The 23,289-nt window shown below is 40.1% G+C and overlaps 1 pseudogene; it reads right to left on the reverse strand.

Moving 5' to 3' along the window:
* Positions 1-12,141: 12,141 nt before the first annotated feature.
* LOC127635038 (Ig lambda chain C region-like) lies at positions 12,142-22,768 on the reverse strand (annotated as a pseudogene).
* Between the last annotated feature and the right edge of the window lie 521 nt (positions 22,769-23,289).

Raw genomic sequence — 23,289 nt, forward strand, 5'->3', positions numbered from 1 at the left:
AAAAGAGTCGTACAAAAACCTCTGCCAGTCAGTCACACTGCACTGATACACTGACAGATACTGCAGCTGCTCACACACACACACACACACACACACACACACACACACACACACACACACACACACATGTTTGTGCTTCTATCATTATGAGGACTCTCCATAGACATAATGATTTTTATAATGCTAAAACTACATATTCTATCCCCTAAAACTAACCCTCATAGAAATCTTTTTATTTATTTTTTATTTATTTACTCTTTTACCGTTTTATTTAATTGTGCTTTAATAATATTGTTTTAGTAATATTGTGTTATTGTTTATGATATTAATGTTCAGCACTTTGGTCAACATTGTAGTTTTTAAAGAACTTTATAAATAAGCTTGAACATGAAATTGTTTGTTTTTAAACACGATTAACAATCATATATTATCTAATTACACAATGATGATTAATCGACATTATAGACATTATAATTTTATCGTCTGTTAATGCTTGATCTTCTGTAAAGCTGTTTTGAAACGACGTGTGTTGTGAAAGGCGCTATACAAATCAAATTGAATTGAATGAACTGAGATCCATGATCTGAAATGAGTTATTTCGGGTTACCCTCAAGGCTGAACACAGTTGCGAGAAATTGAGTGACTGTTTTAGAGGTTACCTGGGTCATAAAACAATCTCAGGCCACTTACTAAAATAATCCACTAAGGTCACAGCAAAACAGCAAAACCCACGATATCGGTGGCAAGTTTCTCCCAAGCCCCATTTGGAAGGAGTACAGACTGGAGTGGTGGTGTGCGAACGACCGCTGACTTGTCATGTGATTGGCATGTGATGCCTGACTTGATGGCAGTCTTAACATGGGCGTCCACCATTATAGTTCTCTGAGTCTCTGCTTGGTTCTCACTATACCTTGGTGTGTATCATGAGCCAAGGCAATGAACTGCGATCTCAACGTCTCTGGTACTAACAGTCTGTGTGTACCTCTTACCACACAATCATCCTGAAGAGAGAACTCATGTTGAAGTCTGTAGTATGGCAGTAGGTCAGCACATAGACCCTTGGAAGATTTTGGCCATCTGGTTGTCAGTAACTCATGTAACTTATGATGAATTGGGCAGGCAGCACATGCTTGTTGTATTCATCAGCTGATACAGCTGTGAGGGTTGAAGTAAGCACAACCACTTCCATGTCATCCTCCAGCCCAGACTCACTACCCTGTAATGGTAAATGACACAATCAGCTGTAACATAGTCATGTCCAGGTTTGTACTTGATGTCGTAGTCAAACGTCATTAGTCTAGCTGACCACCGAGCAATCCGAAGTCCTTTAAGGCCTTTAAATATGGTCGACATCAGTCTCTAAAAGCAACTTGGCCCTGACGCCAGTCCATATGGTACTCTTTTGTAACGGAATAAGCCTTCATGAGTAATGAATGAACTGCGGCTATCTTCATGAACCAATACTTGGTGATAGGCGCTTTGAAGGTCCATTGTTGAAAAAACTGTTGACCCCCTCATTTCTGTGAACATTTCTTCCATGTGAGGAAGTGGAAAACTGTCCACCACTACTGCTCTATTTGGATCTCACAAATCCACACAAAGTCGTTTGTTACCGTTTTTTTTCTTAGTGACAACAATCGGTGAGACCCATTCCGACGATTCAATCGGTTCAATCATGTCCTGTTGTATGAGATGTTTTAGCTCTTGTGATACAGCTTCACGCATTGCAAACAGAAGATGACGTAACTTCTGCTGTACCGGTTTCACGTCAGCACGGACTTTGAATAAGTGTGTGAATCCTTTTGCACGACCCAATTTCTCAGGTTCCATACGTGTGTCAGATGTATTTATTGTGCAGCACGGCGATGTAACAATACGGCCATCTAACAGCTGCAGTTCTAGGGCCGCAAACATGTCTCGTCCTATCACAGCGGTGTCTGTATTTACTACAAACAGTTCTGTTGTAGTACATCGATTACCGTATGCAATCTCAGCTTCCAAGCATCCCTTTACAGGTATGACATCACCACCATAGCTCACTAAATGTGTCTTTGGTTTTGAGAGAGTAGCAGTAGGGAAATACTGTGTGCACACTGACATTGGAACGATTGATACAGTTGAGCCCGTATTCAGCATTAACTTAACATTCTGCATTGAACCACACGTGCTGATTTGAACAGTACACATTATCTTTCTTGAATCACGATCTTCATCAACACAACAACAATGATATTCATCACCTTCTTCATCTTGACTCTCACATCATTTGCTCGAGGTTTGTCAAATACAACTTTTATAATTAGAAGGTCACAGTCACTCAGAGTCCCTCAATAACAGCAGCTCAACCAGGACAAGAAGTCCAATAAACTGTGAAACCAGCAGTGATGTGTGTGATGGTGATTATTTAGCCTAAAACTTACAGAAATGAGGGTGAGTAAATTATGACAGAATTAACATTTTTGGGTGAACTATCCCTTTAAACCTTCCATAGCACGAACAACATAATGAGAGACTTTGAGTGTGTGTTTGCTATTAGACAAACCATCTAATGCTGTGTAACCAGAATAGGTATGCTATGCCTTTAAGTGGGTACGTGATGTGATAGGGCCGGCCACGGTTAAAGTCTCGCGGGTGTCAATGAAACCGTGTTTGTTCTCATTCTCTGCTCAATGAACGTGGGTGCGTGTAGCTTCTCCTATACTGGCGCGTTGGAAGAACTGCTTGCGTGTTACTGCTGTGCCCGACAATTCAGCGTGAGTAAACAAGTTTTATTGGAGTCGCTCGTAATAGGAGATATGTTAGTATTATATGCCCGAAAATGTGTTTTAGGTTTATTTCTGCATTAATGATCTGTTGACCTGGGAACGCAGTGTGCGTGTCACTCTGCGTTTGGGTTCGGTTACACGTAAGTTTGTTTTAGAACTTTTCCTGTGCTGATGACCGGTTGATTGGAGAACGCCGTTTGCGCGCAACTCTGCGGTTGGGTTCGGCAGCTGGATGTGAGTGTATTGTTAAGTTTATGTACGATTTATGCAAAAGGTGGTGTTAAAGATTTAGAATGTGTATTTTAGGATCACTTGTGTCTATACTCTGCCGAGTTGCGAGGGCCAGCAGTTGCGGACGTTTGTATTGAACAGACTGACGTTACTGATCCATTTTTGTCTTTCCGTGAGACTGTTATGTCTCAGTCACCCCTGTGAACATAGCGGATTGAGTATGTGAGTATTTTATATGTTTGTTTTTAAGTGTAGAATATGTTGATTCTTTTATTATGTGTAATAAAAGTGTGAATTGGTTTTAATTATAGGTTTCAAGACCTTCGTCGGGCAGTGGCCATCGTTTCTTTTCCATTGAAAATTAGATAAATTTGTGTTCTGTTTACCTTTTGTTAATCTAATCGTCATTTCATCCTTTTTTTGTGTTCTTTGTGGTGTTCATTGTTTGAAATCTTTCTGTTTTATTGATTGGGGTATAACTGTATGGGAGGTCTTATTGCTTTACGTGTTTTACTTGTGGTTTGATTTGGTCTTGATTTTTATCTGGTTTTGATTTTTGCTTCCTCCCATGTGGTGTGTTCTCCAGTTTATGATTCTAGTTTGATTTGGTTTACTTTCAGTGTCATGTCTATTGTTGTTTTCTTATATAATATAATTTAAATTTATAATTTGTCAGCTCGATCAATTTGAGTTATAGATTCATTATTTGTTTTTCTTTAATTATTTGTATTTCTTTACTGAACCAATTCTGATTTGTTTGGAGCATTGTTTTCATTTTACTTTGTTCTTTTGCTTAATGTTTTCTTAAATTGAGTTGAATTGTGGGGTTTTGGTTCGTTCTATTTTTTCGTTTTGAAATCTCCTCTAACTAACATTGCTGCTACTCAGGTTATTTTCTCAACCATCATATCTGTGGAGAAGGCTCGTATCTGTCATAGTTAATAAATTATCAACTTTTGTACTCCGGCTTCCAGTTCATTCATTTGAACCTCCTGTGTTAGATAATAGCATTATTAGGGTCCCCCCATCCCAGGAAAGTGGGGGTGGCATAGTTAAATTAGTCAACATCTACCACTGTTAGGTTGCGCAGGTCACATACTTGGCGTAGTTGGCAGGGTCTTCATGAGGAAGCCTGAGTGCAAATAGTTTATTGTTCTAAAGTGTGTATTTGGTGTGGTGGGAAAAGAAACGGTGGTTGCAACAGACCAAATACTTTTCGTTACGAGCTGGTGATTCTCATCTTTCGTTGGCTGTCTTCTGGGGTGTTTTCTTTTTGTGTGTGTTACAGGTTGCATTATGGAGGAACAACTTAAAGTCTTGGCCGAATTGGTACAACAATTGCAGGCAGATAACCAGCAACTTCGGGAAGAACTCGTCAGGGGCCCTGTTAACGTTGTTGGTGATGGGGCACAATCTGCTAGCCCAAGACGTGAGGTTGATGCCCGCTCATTCGTTAATGTTCCTGCATCCGAACGTTATGTTTATGTTCCACGTGAAAGAAAATGTCCCAGGTTCTCTGGTAGAAGGTCTATTGATTTGTTGACTGTAGAAGATTGGGTAGAAGAAGTACGTAGGTCTTTGATAGTTCGTCCAGTCCCGGTGGCTGAGAAAGCTTTGTTTGTTTATGATCTTTTAGATGGAGAAGCTAAGGCTGAAGTGAAGTTTCACCCGTCCAGTGATAGGGATGATCCTGAAAAAATCTTTGCAATCTTACTTGATATGTATGGTTGTTCTCAGTCATTGGTTGGGTTGCAGAAGCAGTTTTTTCAACGTCGCCAGCTGGAGGGAGAGTCGCTGCGTGAATACTCTCATGCCCTCATGGCCCTAATGGAGGCAATGAAAAGCAAGAACTTGTCAGGTATTTGCAACCCAGACCACACCTTACGTGATCAGTTTATTGAACATATGCGTGATAATATCCTTCGTAGGGAGTTGAAGCGACAGGTGCGGTTAAACGCTGAGATGTCATTCCTGGAGGTTCGTTTTGAGGCCATACGGTGGGCAGACGAGGGAGAAACCCCTAGTGTGAGACCTCGAGCTCATTTTTGTGCTGCAGACGTTCAGGTGGTGGGTACATGATAGATCTAATAGCCCCTTCCCGAATCCTCTAAGGAATTGGGCGAGCTTAAAGATTGTCTCCGTCAACAACAGGCACAGCTAGATGCTATTTTGAAGCACTTGAGTATAAATTCCACAGATACTGCAGGGGGTGTTGTTGGCTCCCGTCCGGGGTCTGCCCGTTTTCGAGCCGATGGTAAGCCAATCTGCATGCGTTGCAATAAGGTTGGTCATATTGCAAGGTTCTGCAGATCTGACTTGGCAGGCATGCACATGAATTTGAGGGAGGGGGTAGGAACTGGCCAGGGACAGTCAGCTCAGGTGCAGGTTGAAATGGTTGTACAGGAAACCCCGGTGCAGCCGGGAAACTAGCACCCTCTGGTGTTGGGAGCCTGGCATCAGAGGGGGGGGGGTTTTTGGCTCTCAAGGGGCATTGGAGGAAGGTGTGACCCAACTTATTGGCCAGTGCCCTATAGTGGAAGTCTGTTTTGGGGGCGTGAAAACTCCCTGCTTACTGGACACTGGATCTATGGTATCAATGGTCACTGAGAGTTTTTTTGAGTCCGCTTTTCCGTTGCATATTAGGGAGTGTTTGAAACCTTGTAGCTGGTTGCGGTTGAAGGCTGCTAATGGGCTGGACATTCCTTATTGTGGCTACTTAGAGCTAGAAGTCGAGGTCTTGGGTAAAACCCTCCCTAAAATGGGGGTACTAATTATGAGGGATCCACTAGATCCTCTTATACGGCAACAAAAGCTTGTAGTCCCAGGTCTTTTGGGCATGAATATTTTGAACTGTTGCTATCAAGAGCTTTTCTGTCAACACGAAGAGCGCTTATTTTCCTCCCTCACGGTTAAGCAGGCAGGGAAGGAGTGGAAGCAGGCCCTCTTAGAGTGCCAAAGTTTGGCTCTCACTGCTGAGTCTGGGTTAGTGGGGAAGGCAGTTGTAAGAGCAGGATCAGCCATACGAGTGCCCGCGGGTTCCCTTCAATGGGTTCCTACAACTGGTTGTCAAGGTATGGCTCGTGTTATTACTTCTGTGTTCTTGGAGCCCCCAATAGGTGAGGAAGGTGTATTACCTGCGAATATACTTATTTCAAAGTGTCTTTTACCAGTAGAGCAGGGTGTAGTTCATGTACCTGTAGTAAATCTGGGAGAGAAAGATCAATGGCTTAGGCCAAAAACTCTTTTAGGCCAGCTGTATATGGTTAATCGGCAGTCGGCTCTAGACACTGAATTAGAGGAGAGTGTGGATAGTCGGGGGTTTGTGAGTTGTAATCAGGTCATGGAGGCAAGTAGTGGGCCGTCCTTGGACCTCATTGAGGCATCGTGGCCCTCGTTATCTGCTGCCCAGTCTCAACAGGCCGAATGCCTTTTGACCCGTTTTAGTTCCGTGTTTAGTAGGAAAGAGGGGGACTTGGGGTGTACTCACCTAGTCCAACATGAGATACCAGTGTCAGATAATGCTCCTGTTCATCAGCGTTATCGGCGGTTGCCCCCCTCCCAGTATGAGCAAGTAAAAACTCATATTTTTGAACTGCTTGAACAGGGTATAGTTCGGCCTAGTTGTAGTCCCTACTCTTCACCGATTGTGGTGGTACAAAAGAAAGATGGGAGTATCCGTCTCTGTGTTGATTACCGCCAACTCAATGCAAAAACACGGAAAGATGCTTACCCACTTCCAAGGATTGAGGAATCGCTTGATGCGCTAACGGGTGCTAAGTGGTTTTCTACTCTTGACTTGGCTAGTGGGTACAATCAAGTTCCAGTGGTTGAACGGGATAAGGAGAAGACCGCTTTCTGCACTCCTTTTGGCCTTTTTGAATACAATCGGATGCCTTTTGGATTGTGCAATGCACCTAGTACTTTCCAGAGGCTTATGGAGAGGATTTTTGGTGATCAACGTTTCCAGTCCCTGCTCTTATACTTGGATGACATTGTCATCTTTTCTGGTTCCTTCGAACAACATCTTCAACGGTTGGAGATGGTTTTGGGTCGTCTTCAACATAATAATTTGAAATTGAAGTTCCAAAAATGCCATTTTTTCCAAAAAAAGGTTAAGTATCTTGGTCACATAATTTCCTCCCATGGAGTGTCCACCGACCCAGAGAAAATTAGCGCTGTAGCCAACTGGAAGCGACCTAGTAACCTTTTGGAGTTACGCTCCTTTCTGGGTTTTGCATCATATTACCGAAGGTTTGTAGAGGGGTTTGCTCGATATGCAGCACCTCTACACAGAGTAGTGGGGGAGCTCCAAGGTAAGGGGAGGAAGCGGGGTTCAGGCACTAATATTCTGCTGGAAGGACGATGGACAGAAGTGGTGGAGAATGCCTTTGTGGCTTTGAAGAAGTCATTGGTAGAGGCCCCAGTTTTAGGCTATGCTGATTTCTCGAAGCCATTTGTGTTGGAGATAGATGCTAGTCAGGTTGGCCTTGGTGCAGTATTATCTCAAGAGCAGGAGGGTCAGCGGAGGCCTATCGCTTATGCCAGTCGGGGCTTCCGCCCTACAGAAAGAAACATGTCAAACTACAGTTCAATGAAGCTGGAGCTCTTGGCCCTTAAGTGGGCCGTCTCCGAGAAGTTTCGGGAATACTTGTTGGGTGTCAAGTTTGTGGTGTTCACGGATAATAATCCCTTGAGCTATCTGCAGACTGCCAAGTTGGCTGCCGTAGAACAGCGGTGGGTGTCACAGTTGGCTTTGTTTGACTTTGAGCTGAAATATCGTCCGGGTACAGCCAATCGCAATGCGGATGCACTCTCCCGCCTGCCTGTAAATTCAGTTTCTAATGGGGTTAGGGAAATTGCTTCTGGTATAACTCTGCCTCAGGAACTTTCACTAGTTCAAGGTTTAAGTTCTGTTTCTGCCTGTACTTTAGCTTCAGAAATAGCAGCTGTGCCCTCCCGGGGGAAGGCAGATATGCAAGCTCTTCAGGCGGCAGACATCCATATTGCTGCATTTTTGAAATATTGGCGAAGGGGAGTGGCCCCTACTCGTTATGAAAGGGCTAGGGAGTCCAGGGAAGTGCTGGAGTTCGTTCGCCAGTGGAAACGTGTTCGACAGGAAGATGGAGTTTTGTATAGGGAAGTCTTCCTGGCTCCAGGAAAGGTTCGAGTGCTTCAGGTTTTATTGCCGGGGGTTTTAAGGAAGGAAGTTTTGCAGGGTCTTCATGACCATCACGGCCATCAAGGCATAGAGAGGACAACCGCTTTGGTGAGGGAGAGATGTTTCTGGCCCAATCTGCGCCACGATGTAGAGCAATGGTGTATCAAGTGCAAGCGTTGTGTGGTCTCTAAGGCTTTACGCCCTAAAGTCCGTACAACCATGGGACATTTGATGGCTTCAAGGCCCTTGGAAATTCTCGCGATTGATTTTACACTCTTAGAGCGGGCAAGTAATGGATGTGAGAATGTGCTTGTAGTTACTGATGTGTTTTCTAAGTTAACTCAAGCTTACCCAACTCGAGATCAAAAGGCGAGTACTGTGGCCCGCATCCTGACAGAGAGGTGGTTCTATGTGTATGGCGTGCCAAAACGCATCCATTCAGACCAGGGGCGGAATTTTGAAGGGGAATTGCTCAAGCGACTGTGCCACCTTTATGGGGTTCAGAAGAGTAGGACTACAGCATATCATCCCGAGGGAAATGGGCAGTGCGAAAGGTTTAATCGCACTCTGCATGATCTATTGCGCACCTTGCCCATCGAAAAGAAAAGGGTATGGCCTCAGTCTTTACCACAGTTACTCTTTGCCTATAATACCTGTGCCCATCAATCCACTGGCTACTCCCCCTACGAGCTTATGTTTGGCCAGAAGCCAAAGCTGCCTGTGGATGCACTTTTAGGGATGGAGGAAGGGAGTATGCCGGTGACTGCCCAAGATTGGGTGGTGAGTCATCGGGACCATTTGGCCTCTGTGTATGTTAAGGCTAGGGAGCAGCTGGGAGTGGCAGCAGCCCAGCGAGCACGTCATCATCCAGAGTCTGTACCTATTTTGCCAGTTGGAACTCTGGTTCTGTGTAAAAATCATTTTCCTGGTCGGCATAAGATTCAAGATGTGTGGGGCTCCAAGGTATATGAGGTGGTAGAGTGTTTGGATGGGGTGGGCACTGTGTATAAGGTAAGACAGCAAGACACTGTGGGGCACATGAAGAATGTCCACCGCTCGGATTTGCGAGAGCTTCCTGATGGGTATTTACCCTTGGATAAAGGTGAGGTTGAGGCAAATTGTCATCCACCGGCAGGATTCCTGCCAGAGTATGGTCATCGGAGGCAATTAGCTGAGGAAGAGGAAGTGTCAGAGGAGGAGACTGTGGTTCTACATGTAGCCCAGGAGGGAGGTCCAGCAACAGTCAGGGAAGATTCGGGTGAGCGGGAGTTAGACCGGTGGTTAACTGAACAAGTTATTGATCCCCCGGATTTCCAGTGTCCAGTGGAGCAGGTACTTCATTCCCCAGACTCCCTTGAGCCAGTTCCTGGCCCTCACGATCATTTAGAATGGGAATTTGAGCCAGAGCGGGCAGAACTCGGTTTACGTCGGTCGGTTAGAACGAGGGCTGGCCAGCATTCAAATTTATTTAATCTGCCGAGGCCGGTACGATTCTCGGAGGATCAAGTTCCCCTAAATTCAGCCTCCGTACATTGCCTCTATGTCCCTTTTAGACCTTGGGATTAGGATGGGTATGATGGGGATAAGTGTTGTCACCGGGACGGTGACCTTTGAAAGAGGGGGTGGATGTAACCAGAATAGGTATGCTATGCCTTTAAGTGGGTACGTGATGTGATAGGGCCGGCCACGGTTAAAGTCTCGCGGGTGTCAATGAAACCGTGTTTGTTCTCATTCTCTGCTCAATGAACGTGGGTGCGTGTAGCTTCTCCTATACTGGCGCGTTGGAAGAACTGCTTGCGTGTTACTGCTGTGCCCGACAATTCAGCGTGAGTAAACAAGTTTTATTGGAGTCGCTCGTAATAGGAGATATGTTAGTATTATATGCCCGAAAATGTGTTTTAGGTTTATTTCTGCATTAATGATCTGTTGACCTGGGAACGCAGTGTGCGTGTCACTCTGCGTTTGGGTTCGATTAGCGTAAGTTTGTTTTAGAACTTTTCCTGTGCTGATGACCGGTTGATTGGAGAACGCCGTTCTGCGCGCAACTCTCGCGGTTGGGTTCGGCAGCTGGATGTGAGTGTATGGTTAAGTTTATGTACGATTTATGCAAAAGGTGGTGCTAAAGATTTAGAATGTGTATTTTAGGATCACTTGTGTCTATATTCTGCCGAGTTGCGAGGGCCAGCAGTTGCGGACGTTTGTATTGAACAGACTGCGTTACGATCCATTTTTGTCTTTCCGTGAGACTGTTATGTCTCAGTCACCCCTGTGAACATAGCGGATTGAGTATGTGAGTATTTTATATGTTTGTTTTTAAGTGTAGAATATGTTGATTCTTTTATTATGTGTAATAAAAGTGTGAATTGGTTTTAATTATAGGTTTCAAGACCTTCGTCGGGCAGTGGCCATCGTTTCTTTTTCCATTGAAAATTAGATAAATTTGTGTTCTGTTTACCTTTTGTTAATCTAATCGTCATTTCATCCTTTTTTTGTGTTCTTTGTGGTGTTCATTGTTTGAAATCTTTCTGTTTTATTGATTGGGGTATAACTGTATGGGAGGTCTTATTGCTTTGCGTGTTTTACTTGTGGTTTGATTTGGTCTTGATTTTTATCTGGTTTTGATTTTTGCTTCCTCCCATGTGGTGTGTTCTCCAGTTTATGATTCTAGTTTGATTTGGTTTACTTTCAGTGTCATGTCTATTGTTGTTTTCTTATATAATATAATTTAAATTTATAATTTGTCAGCTCGATCAATTTGAGTTATAGATTCATTATTTGTTTTTCTTTAATTATTTGTATTTCTTTACTGAACCAATTCTGATTTGTTTGGAGCATTGTTTTCATTTTACTTTGTTCTTTTTGCTTAATGTTTTCTTAAATTGAGTTGAATTGTGGGGTTTTGGTTCGTTCTATTTTTTCGTTTTGAAATCTCCTCTAACTAACATTGCTGCTACTCAGGTTATTTTCTCAACCATCATATCTGTGGAGAAGGCTCGTATCTGTCATAGTTAATAAATTATCAACTTTTGTACTCCGGCTTCCAGTTCATTCATTTGAACCTCCTGTGTTAGATAATAGCATTATTAGGGTCCCCCCATCCCAGGAAAGTGGGGGTGGCATAGTTAAATTAGTCAACACCTACCACTGTTAGGTTGCGCAGGTCACAGATGTTTGAACAGACCATAATATGATCAGATGTCACAACAGGTGCTCTCCACCATTACAAAATCTGTCCAACCTTGTGGACCTACAGTACAGAAAAAAGTCTTCATCTCGTGTTACAGATGAGCTGGTGCAGTTTATTAGTTGCATATGTTTTATGAAGATGTCACTTAAATAACTTCATAACTGTCAAACGACTCAATAGAGCAGAAGTGAAACTGGTGTGTTCCAGTTCAGATCATTGAACCAATCAAACAGTGAATCTGAGAGTGTGAGGTGAAAATCACATTTGCATTGTCAGAGTTGAATGATTGTGTTTCTCTCAGAATAGAGCAGCTCTGTCTCCAGTGAACATGTTCAAAACACAATTTTACTAGTTTAGTTTTACCAGCAATCGCACCTTTTCAGAACTGTCCCATAATTCAAACGTTTCTCTGTTCGTAAAAGACACTTTGGTTAAAGGTCCTAAATGGTGACTGAAGTGTTTTAATAATATTGTGTTATTGTTTATGATATTAATATTCAGCACTTTGGTCAACATTGTAGTCTTTAAAGTGCTTCATAAATAATCTTGAACTTGAATATTGTTTAATATGTTTTTACTTACAGTTTTAATTACAGGGACACTAGGGGTGTCCTCAAAAAACATATTTATAGCATAATAACCTCATAATTACTAGATTGATTCATAAAGTCTCTGCAGGTGTTTTCATGGTTCATTGAGTGAAGTTTATTTATAAAGTGTGTGAACTGAACTGGCAAATGACCCAAATAATGTGAATAAATCAACTTTTCAAATACAAAAGACAGAAACTTTACTGAATATTATTTCATTTATTGAATTTTGACAAGAGAAAACAGCAGAAGAACAAAAGCACACATATACTTGTCTGAATAGAAGTCACTGTTAGTCTCCATGTGAGACATGAGTGAGAAGAGCAGAAGAGAATCAGAGGATCTACTCAGAACACTGATCTCTCCTCACTTCTCTAATGACTGACGTCTGGCCTTGCCGTGTGGCCTCACAGCTCACTGTGACCACCTTCATCCACTCGTCCTGAGAGAGAGTCAGACTGCTGCTCCAGCTGTACAGACCGTTCTCCTGCAGGACCCCAGCACTGCTCTTCTCAGTCCTGCTGCTCCCGTCCACCTTCCAGTTCAGGCTCCAGTCTGAGGGGAAGCCCTTGTTGGCCACACACATCAGTGTTGCTGTGTTCTTTGTGGAAATCTCTTCACTGGAGGGCAGCAGGACGCTCACGGCAGGACCAGTGTTGCCTGACAAATACACAAAAGACAAATTAGAAAACTGAAAAGATTTCTCACTCCAGCTCAAAACTAAATAAGTTACATTGATAGATATTTTTGTAATGACAGAGTACTTAATAATAAATGTCAGTTTGACGGTCGGATCAATAAATTTGTATGTTTGCAGATAGATTTACACAAAAGTTGAAGAATGTTTTTCCGTCATATATTTCTCTTTACATTAAGAAACAATGAAAAAGAAAATCGCCCGACCTCAACAGTACCACACAAAATATTCTGAACAATAATGAACTTTTAACAGATAGTTTGATGGAAATTAGTAATACTTTATATCTTCCATATTACATTAATAAACATTTCATATTGAAGGAGCATTTTTATGAACTCTTGATAATGTGAGAAATTTAAATCATGAACAGCAACAAAAACTGAATCACATCTCACTTCTGTACGAGCAACAAATTCACCAATAAATTACACAAAGTGTCTTAAAATTTCACATTAATATCCTGAAAACAGACAAATTATTCAATGAGTCTAATCAGGTATTGCAAAAATAATTATAAATAAAAAAATCACAAAATTAGGGAGTTTTTTGCTACATTTTCTGGTTTAGTCACAAGTTGGAAACAAAAAAATATTTCACCAAAACAATTTAAAAAAGTGAGACAAATCCCTCAAATCATAGTGTTACAATCATACATAAAACACACATTCAACATTATTATAAACACACATTCAACATTATTATAAAACACACATTCAACATTATTATAAAACACACATTCAACATTATTATAAAACACACATTCAACATTATTATAAACACACATTCAACATTATTATAAAACACACATTCAACATTATTATAAACACACATTCAACATTATTATAAACACACATTCAACATTATTATAAAACACACATTCAACATTATTATAAACACACATTCAACATTATTATAAAACATATGAAACATTAAAAGGATGATTTGATGATTTACTTACTGCCAACATCCAGTCTGGTGCAGCTGCGAAAGTGTACCACAGTGATACAAACTAATAGAACAGCTGCACAAAAACCTCTGAAGCTTCACTAACTGCACTTTAAACACATGATCACAAACACATCTTTACACAACACACATACAAACACACTTTCACTTCTTACTGTCATTAACAACTCATTCAAAAGTGCAACATTGCATTATAACATATATATTACATTGCAATAAACAGTTTTTATCACTCCACTGACTCTATAACTCATTTGATTTAGTTTGATCTCCTGAATGCTCGTGAAATATCCACAATGAGGAAAAATCCAGAGAAGTTCCACTGATTGAAATGTATTTAATAAATCAGAAATAAAGATGTCAATAATTTGTGTATTTTCATGTATGAATTGTTTGTCATTGCTGCTGTTCTCCTGTAACAGTCACATTTGCTGGTGAGAGGAAACAGTTTTGAATGTCCGCCCCTCTGATTAAAGCACAATATCAGACTGTCTGTTAGTCAGGACTGTCAAACCAACATCACTGTTCCTTCAGTTCTCACTCATTCACAGTAAAGATGACAGCACACTCTCATTATCTGCTCTCTTCTGCTTTTCACTGCTGGTGAGAATCTATTTCAGTGCTAATAGTCTCTATATTTTACACATTCAAACTAACATGAATTGTACTTGAGAATATTTTCATCTTCAGGTGTCAAATAACTATTTTTGAGATAGTAAAAACTTCTGTGTTTATTGTGTCATGTGTTTCAGAGTGTGATGGACAGATCACAGTCACTCAGAGTCCCTCAATAACAGCTCAACCAGGACAACAAGTTCAAATAAACTGTAAAACCAGCAGTGATGTTTACTGGGATAGTACTTATGGCTCCCGCTTAGCCTGGTACTTACAGAAACCTGGAGAAGCTCCTAAACTCCTCATTTATCTGACTGATAAACTGCAGTCAGGAACTCCATCACGATTCAGTGGCAGTGGATCTAAAATTGATTTCAGTCTGACCATCAGTGGAGTCCAGACTGAAGATGCAGGACATTATTACTGTCAGAGTTATCATTACATCAGTGGTCGTGTGTTCACACAGTGATAAAGAGTCATACAAAAACCTCTGTCAGTCACACTGCACTGATACACTGACAGATACTGCAGCTGCTCACACACACACACACACACACACACACACACACACACACACACACACACACACACAGAGAGAAACTGAGGAGTTCAACTCGTATTTGCATCTTTCATAAATATTTCATTTAATATCTTTAAATACGTCAATTTAAAAAAATATTCCCTTCTGTCACTCTCACACAGTACAAAAACTTCACCAAACTGAATTTCAGTCCCGTACAAATATAAAGACATACAGCACCCTAAATGTCTAACAGAGCTGCACTAATGAACATTCCCACACTCTGTTAAGTGAGCGTCTCTTTAGACTTAAGCGGTCTCGTTTCTAGTTAGGCTGCATTAGTCGTGTCATACAGTACATGGGACAAAACAGGCCACAAAACTGAAAGTGAATGAATAATACAAGTTTATGTATCAAGGGATTATTTTGGATTAGTCTGTTCAACATGGTCTGAGGCGTTCATGTTTGGTCTCATTTAGGAAAATTCCAGTCAGAACAGACTCATTAGAGCTCAAGTAAATAACAGCAGATTAAGTGAACTTGTTAATGAAATCTAGGATCTCTTCTGTGTGACATGAGTGGACGTCCAGCCAATAGAAGAATCCGTAAAGACAAACACAGGGACCATGTCCTATCCAAGTGCAAAACATTGATTCAGCAGGTAATAGACTTGGGAAAAGGGGAGCTTCTGAATATTTCTGGCCATACAGTGAACCAGATGCTGCAAATGAAAAAACCTCCTATAAAGCTCCAACATCTGTATGAGAGGTTTGAGGAACCGGATCAGAACATCATGATTCTGTAGAAATGTGGACCATGGCAAAACTTTAAAAAGGCATTACTCAAGAACCACAGAGATGAACTAGATGAGAAGTTGATGAAAGATGAGGCTGCAAACATTGCCTTCATCATGGTGTCCACCACAGGGATCTCCATTAAGACACTTTAAAGCTAAAGATAATAGACTTGTGCAAAGGTGAACTTGTTCATATTCTGGTTACCAGGGGCGTGTCTATAGCATTTTCAGTGGGGGGGCAATGCTGGGGCACTTCCTCCAAATGGGGTGGCCGCCAGTGACCAAAAAAAAAAGCTAAATTCTACAGTATATTACGTAAATTCTATTGATTTTCTAATTTTTTTTAACTTGAATAAAGTTACTTGTAAACAAATGTAGTAATAAATAGTTTTTTGTCATCCCTGTATATATCCATTAAGTTAAATTTTAGAGCCAGTGTTTATTATATTTAGTGTTTTCATAAAACTAACAAGTTTATAAAATAAAAGCAATTTTAATAATGAGCCATTTTAAAAACAGAAACAATGTCAACTATTTTCTTTTAATTAGTTTGGCCATTACAATATATAGTAGTTTTATTCACAATCTCTTTCAAATAATAATAATAAATAATAAAATAATTCCCCCCACTGTAATAATTCAAATGGTTTGGCCAAAACATCATAGTGTTTCATTCAACATTTCTTTCAGATTCATTTACAAAAAAGCTGAGTAACACAGAGTTAGAGTTTTAGCACTGTAACAGTTCAAATGAAAACACCACAGTTTAAAAATAAAATATGGAACCATTACATTGTGCTCTGCTAATATATTAAAGAACAGTCTTTAGTTTAGAAACAATAAAAACAGTAGCAGAAAGAGAGGAAAACAGTCAAAAAGAAAGAAGGCAGACCTCAACTAAAACAGCTGGATTCTTCTGTTTCGGTGGTGACTGGCAAGCTCAACATTATTATTTATAATGGTTGCAGAGTTATTATCTATATTGATTAAAAATAATGGTATTGAAGGTATTTCAGTGTTGGATAGACATATACTTATAAGCCAGTTTGCTGACAATACAACATTGTTTCTAAAGAATGAATATCAAAGTCCATGAGCTTTACATTCGATTAACCAGTTTTCTAAAGCTTCGGGGCACATTTAAACCTAAACAAATGTGTAATGTTAACACTGCAGGAGTTTCCTTTGCAGTCATTATCTAATATACAAATTAAAAGGGAAGTTAAATATTTGGGGATTATTATTTCTAAAGATAAAGATGTTATGGAGAATAAAAATGTGTTGAATGACATAGATAAAGTCCATATTGAATAGATGCTGCAGAGGGATCGTACACTTTTTGGAAGGGTTCTTTTATCTAAAATGGATAGTTTGTCCAGACTCATCTATCCAGCCTTCTCCTTGCCCATATTGATTAAATTAATAAATAAGGTGAATTTTAAATTTACTTGGCGAAATAAGTGTCAGTACATTAGAAAGGAGGACATGATTAAAAAATATGAAGACGGTGGGGTGAATGCTATCGATTTTGACATTATGAATGGTGTTTTGAAATTGAAATGGTTAAAATCCTTCATTCAAAATAGCCACTCCTTTTGGTTTATTGTCCCCAATACTATCTTTAACAAACTGGGAGGAATACACTTTCTGTTATGTTGTGACTTTGAGTGCACCAGTTAAACTTTCATCCTTCCATCAGCAAGTGCTGCTCTATTGGAAACTATTGTTCAAACATAACTTCACTCCTCACAACACTGCAGTGTGGAATAGTAGATATATAAAGTTTGGCAGAAAATCTGTATATCTTGAAGAATGGATATCTAAAGGGATTTGGGCTATTGCCCATTTCTTGGATGATAATGGAAATGTGTTACTGTACAGAGAGTTTTGTGAGAAATGTACCGTTAATATGTTTAATAGAATGATTAGAGCTGTACCACTTCCGTTAAGATTAATGGTTGAAGAAGACATGTTGTACTCCAAAATCTCCCCAGTACTGAGACCGCTCTCCTTAGAAGATTCTGATTTTTGTGATAAAAAATGTACAAATAGAGTCATTAGAATTTTTTGTTTTTACAGGCTTATTACCCAAACCCAATTAGACGGGAATATGTGCTTAAAGATTTTGATAAGGTTGAAATAAAAAAAATAGGAAAAATTATTTGTCTTAACCTCTCCCTCCTAAAGCTAAGGAGGTGAACTTCAAAATTTGAAATGAGATTTATCCTACTAAAGAATTTTTAAGATTGAAATGTAATTTTGATGTGAATAATTGTGTTTTTTGTGAAAAACATATTGAAAATCTAGAGCATGTCTTCTTTGATTGTGATCTGGTGCCCCTTTTGGAGTGAGGTGCAGAATTGGTTAAGGTCTAGGAGGGTTGAACTCCCACCTCTCACGTGGAAGTTAATTAGGTTTGGTGTTTGTCTGGAAAACAAAGATTGTGATTTTGTTATTAATTTCTTGTTATGTTTTGGAAAGTTTTTCATTCATAAATGCAGATGGTTTAAATCTAAACCCAACTTTAATCACTGGATGAATGAGGTTAAACTCTTGTGCAAACCTTTAAAATTTGTTAAAAATCAGAAGCCCTTAAACTGATTTCTCTTTTGGATACGTTTAAATTAATTTAAAAAGTCCCTTTTTATTTATTTTTTCAATTTATTTATTTTTTATTTTTATTTTCTATTTAATTATTGGTTTGTTCATAGTGTGTTTTCTGTTCTTTGTACTAGCTATGCTCAACCTATGGCTGAACAATTGAGGTTATATTCAGAGATTTGTTGATGTACCTTGTTTGTTTGTGTTGTTGAAGGATAACAGTAGTTATTTGAGAAAATTGTTATGTATATTTTGATAAGTCACTTGTGATTTGTATCCTTTTTTTTGGCAATAAAGATGACTTTATTAAGCTTTAAAAAAATCTTTATCTTTGAATCACGAACTTCAGTAGAGTCTATAAACTGATTGGCCGTAAAATGAACCAATCACAAGACATCTTATAGGGGGGGGCACCTGGGGTGGCCAATCGAATTCAGGGGAGGCCGGTGCCCCCCCTGGCCACCACGTAGACCCGCCCCTGCTGGTTACACAGTGTACCAGATGCTGCTAATGAAAAAACTAAACTTAGTTGAACCACTAAGAGGTCACAGAAGTACTGAAAGACAGTGGACAGGCTCATATAAAGGGAGAGGTGATGTAACATACATGTTGTTCAGGTATTCAAATAGATTCATCTAGTGCTGGAGTCTCTTGTTTGATCGAGTGTGTGTTGATAAAGTGATTTTTCAGGAGTACGCTCAAATGGAAGTTTCTTGAAGACAAGACTTGAGGAGAGTCAAGAGCACCGATATCAAAACTAACTCTAATAGAGAGACAGCTCTTCTTCAAGACACTCGACTCCTCATTTCTCACAAGAAAATGGAGAAAACATTCAAAAGAATAAAGGGAAGATTCTCCCTCCCTCTTTCTTTCTATTCTTATTTGTTTTGAACACACAATCACACACTTTACTTCAATACACTCAACCACACAGCACAATTTCACTCAATATCAAAGAACTACAATTCACTTCACAGTCAAACACTTCTTCCTCTCTCCATGGAAAGACACAAACTGAGGGGTTTTGAAGTGTCTCAGTAACCTGTAACATCTGCCTCCACTAATTATCCCTCATAATGAAGCTCATTAGTGGCTTGTACATCTGAAACAACACCAGCAGAGGGAGACAAAGAGAGAGAAAGTGCTGCTCCAAAACAGAAAATCCCTGTTGAATTACACAGAGATGGATCAGTAGTATTCAATAGTACACTTATCATATGACTTCAGAAGAAACGGATTTAATCACTGGAGTCGTGTGGATTACATTTCTGCTGCCTTTATGGGATTTTTGGAGCATCAAAGTTTTGGTCACCATTCACAAGCATTGTATGGACCAGCAGAGATGAAATATTCCTCTAGAAATCTCTGTCATTGTCTACATTCATTTCCATTTAATCCATGAACATTTATTATCTCTTCATGTCGTCTGTGGGGAATCTGGGTTCTCCATTGCGGACAGTGATCCAAACCAGTTTAACCATTTACCGTTACCTCAAGATTATATAAACACTCCAACATGTGAAAGAGAATATATAATATTGGGTCACTCAATGACACAATGTGCTTATTTGTATGTTTTTCTCACAGTAATCCAGACTGTATAATGTCAGTGAGAGCTCTCTGAAGAAATCAACTCTATTAATTCTATTGATTGATGTCTGTTTTTACTCAAAGAGGGTATTTCCAGAGAGAGTCACTTTGCATTGGCATCACACGCTTCAGTGATCAGAGAGTGTTTATAACTGTGAGTCAAACACTTTATAACACACGGCTGTTTTTCAAGATACAAAACCAACAAACACAAAAATGAATTTCTTCATCTTTATTTGGATTCTGGGAGCTTTTATTCCAGGTAAACATCAAATGAAATCTTCTCACTGATTTACTGATTTTTAAGACTTTCATATACAGTCAATTTAAAGATTTTCATCAAGCGTTATTTTCTCCTGATCAGAATCCAGAGGAGTCACTGTAACTCAGACTGAAGTTGTGACTAAAACTGCAGGAGAAGAAGTCACTATAAAGTGTAAAACTGATTCTGGAATATATAGCAATGATTTAGCTTGGTATCAGCAGAAACCTGGAGAAGCTCCAAAACTCATCATATATGACATAAATTCTCGGTATGGTGATAGTTTTCAGCGATTCACTGGAAAAGGACAAAATGGTGGAACTGATTTCACTCTGACCATCAGTGGAGTCCAGACTGAAGATGCAGGACATTATTATTGTCTGTGTGTACCCAACATCAGTGGCTGGTACTTCACACAGTGAAAAAGAGTCGTACAAAAACCTCTGCCAGTCACACTGCACTGATACACTGACAGATACTGCAGCTGCTCACACACACACACACACACACACACACACACACACACAAACACACACACACACACACACACACACACAAACACACACACACACACACACACACACACACACACACACACACACTAATGAATAAATTTTATTTGTAAAAGAGTGAAACAGAAAAATGATTGATGGAAAAAGGAACATAAATCAGATAGTTAATAATGTTGATGATTTTCTATGATATATCGGCACACTGTAAGACTTTAGTTCAGTGTGATCAACTGAAAGTTTCCAGAGATGATAAACAGCACAAACACTGAGCAGATGTGTGTGACACAAACAGCATCATTGATATTGAGTTTTGAACAGTTGATTGAAACATTCATAAGGTCAGTATGACTGCTGAGATCAGCCTCAGAGTAAACTGATGAATATGATCAAAGCTCATCTCTCCATTAGTCAAACTCAACTGTCTCATTTCACACAATAAAGAGTCGAGATGCAGACACACTCACTCAGTTTAAGTCTAGACTAAAGACTCATCTATTTAGCCAGACATGCACCTAATTTATCCTCCAACCCACAATTAGGCTGCTTTAGTTGGGTCTGTCGGAACCAGAAACATTGATCATGATTTATAACTCTGCAATAAATTGAATGGCATCTATGCTAATATTATTTTATTTGTTTTCCTGTCTCAACTTCGGGACTCCTATCCTGAGGTCACCAGAACCGGCTGGATCCAGCACCGTTCCTGATTCGTGTTGGACTCCACTGCTACATGTCGCTGAATGATGATGACTAAATGCAGCCGGTGCCAGCCAAACATCACTTCAGTGTATTACGATGGACTTCAGAGGATGAACTGATGCCAACTCCAACCATAAGACATGGGATACTTCATATGCCATTGTCTGAACCTTGGATTTAGGATGGACCACACAGAACCTCACCGAAATAACCGGCCAGTTTGAACTGCGGTTCACATCCCTGATCTCTGCCTGCATCACCTCACTCTATTGATGGACTACAATCTTGAAATGAAATGCATAGACTAACTATTGCCAACAAAAGCCTTCATCAGCCAATTAACAAGGACAATTGCATCAATGTGAACTTCTGCAGTTAATCCAGGATGGACGTCAAAGACATTAGTCATTAATCTTACAGTTCAAACACAATCGATGTTTAAACACTGACCCTTAACACTTACTTAATTTAATCATTTTAAACCATGACTTTAACTATACATAAGCAATATTTACATTATATTCATGATGTTAGCTAGAGGGGAACTGGCCCCCACAGTGAGTCTGGTTTCTCCCAAGGTTATTTTTCTCCATTAATCAACATCTTATGGACTTTTGTGTTCCTTGCCACAGTCGCTTTCAGCTTGCTCACTGGGGTTATTAATACAATTATCACTTAATTACTTATTTTTAAACACGATTAACAATTGTATATTATCTAATTACACAATGATGATTCATCAACATTATAGACATTATCATTTTATCGTCTGTTAATGCTTGATCTTCTGTAAAGCTGCTTTGAAACGACGTGTGTTGTGAAAGGCGCTATACAAATCAAATTGAATTGAATGAACTGAGATCCATGATCTGAAATGAGTTCTTTCGGGTTACCCTCAAGGCTGAACACAGTTGCGAGAAATTGAGTGACTGTTTTAGAGGTTACCTGGGTCATAAAACAATCTCAGGCCACTTACTAAAATAATCCACTAAGGTCACAGCAAAACGGCAGTCTGCCGGGGCTTTGTCAAAAGGACCCACAATATCGATGGCAAGTTTCTCCCAAGCCCCATCTGGAAGGGGTACAGGCTGGAGTGGTGGTGTGCGAACGACCGCTGACTTGTCATGTGATTGGCATGTGATGCACGACTTGATGGCAGTCTTAACCTGGGCATCCACCATTATAGTTCTCGGAGTCTCTGCTTGGTTCTCACTATACCTTGGTGTGTATCATGAGCCAAGGCAATGAACTGCGATCTGAACGTCTCTGGTACTAACAGTCTGTGTGTACCTCTTACCACACAATCATCCTGAAGAGAGAACTCATGTTGAAGTCTGTAGTATGGCTGTAGGTCAGCACATAGACACTTGGAAGATTTTGGTCATCTGGTTGTCAGTAACTCATGTAACTTATGATGAATTGGGCAGGCAGCACATGCTTGCTTGAATTCATCAGCTGATACAGCAGTGAGGGTTGTCCTCCAGCCCGCGCTCACTACCCTGTAATGGTAAATGACACAATCAGCTGTAACATAGTCACTTCCAGGTTTGTACTTGATGTCGTAGTCAAACGTCATTAGTCTAGCTGACCACTGAGCAATCCGAAGTCCTTGAACACCTGTAAGGCTTTTAAGTATGGTCGACATCAGTCTCTAAAAGCAACTTTGTCCCTGACTCCAGTCCATATGGTACTCTTTAGTAACGGAACAAGCCTTCATGAGTAATGAATGGACTGCGGCTATCTTCATGAAGCAATACTTGGTGATTTGAAGGTCCAGTGTTGAAAAAACTGTTGACCCCCTCAGTTCTGTGAACATTTCTTCCATGTGAGGAAGTGGAAAACTGTCCACCACTACTGCTCTATTTGGATCTCACAAATCCACACAAAGTCGTATGTTACCGTTCTTCTTAGTGACAACAATCGACGATTCAATCGGTTCAATCATGTCCTGTTGTATGAGATGTTTTAGCTCTTGTGATACAGCTTCACTCACTGCAAACAGAAGATGACGTAACTTCTGCTGTACCGGTTTCACATCAGCACAGACTTTAACTAAGTGTGTGAATCCTTTTGCACGACCCAATTTCTCAGGTTCCA

This window comes from Xyrauchen texanus, chromosome 42 (genome assembly GCF_025860055.1).
Source record: "Xyrauchen texanus isolate HMW12.3.18 chromosome 42, RBS_HiC_50CHRs, whole genome shotgun sequence".
Taxonomy (NCBI): Eukaryota; Metazoa; Chordata; class Actinopteri; order Cypriniformes; family Catostomidae; genus Xyrauchen; species Xyrauchen texanus.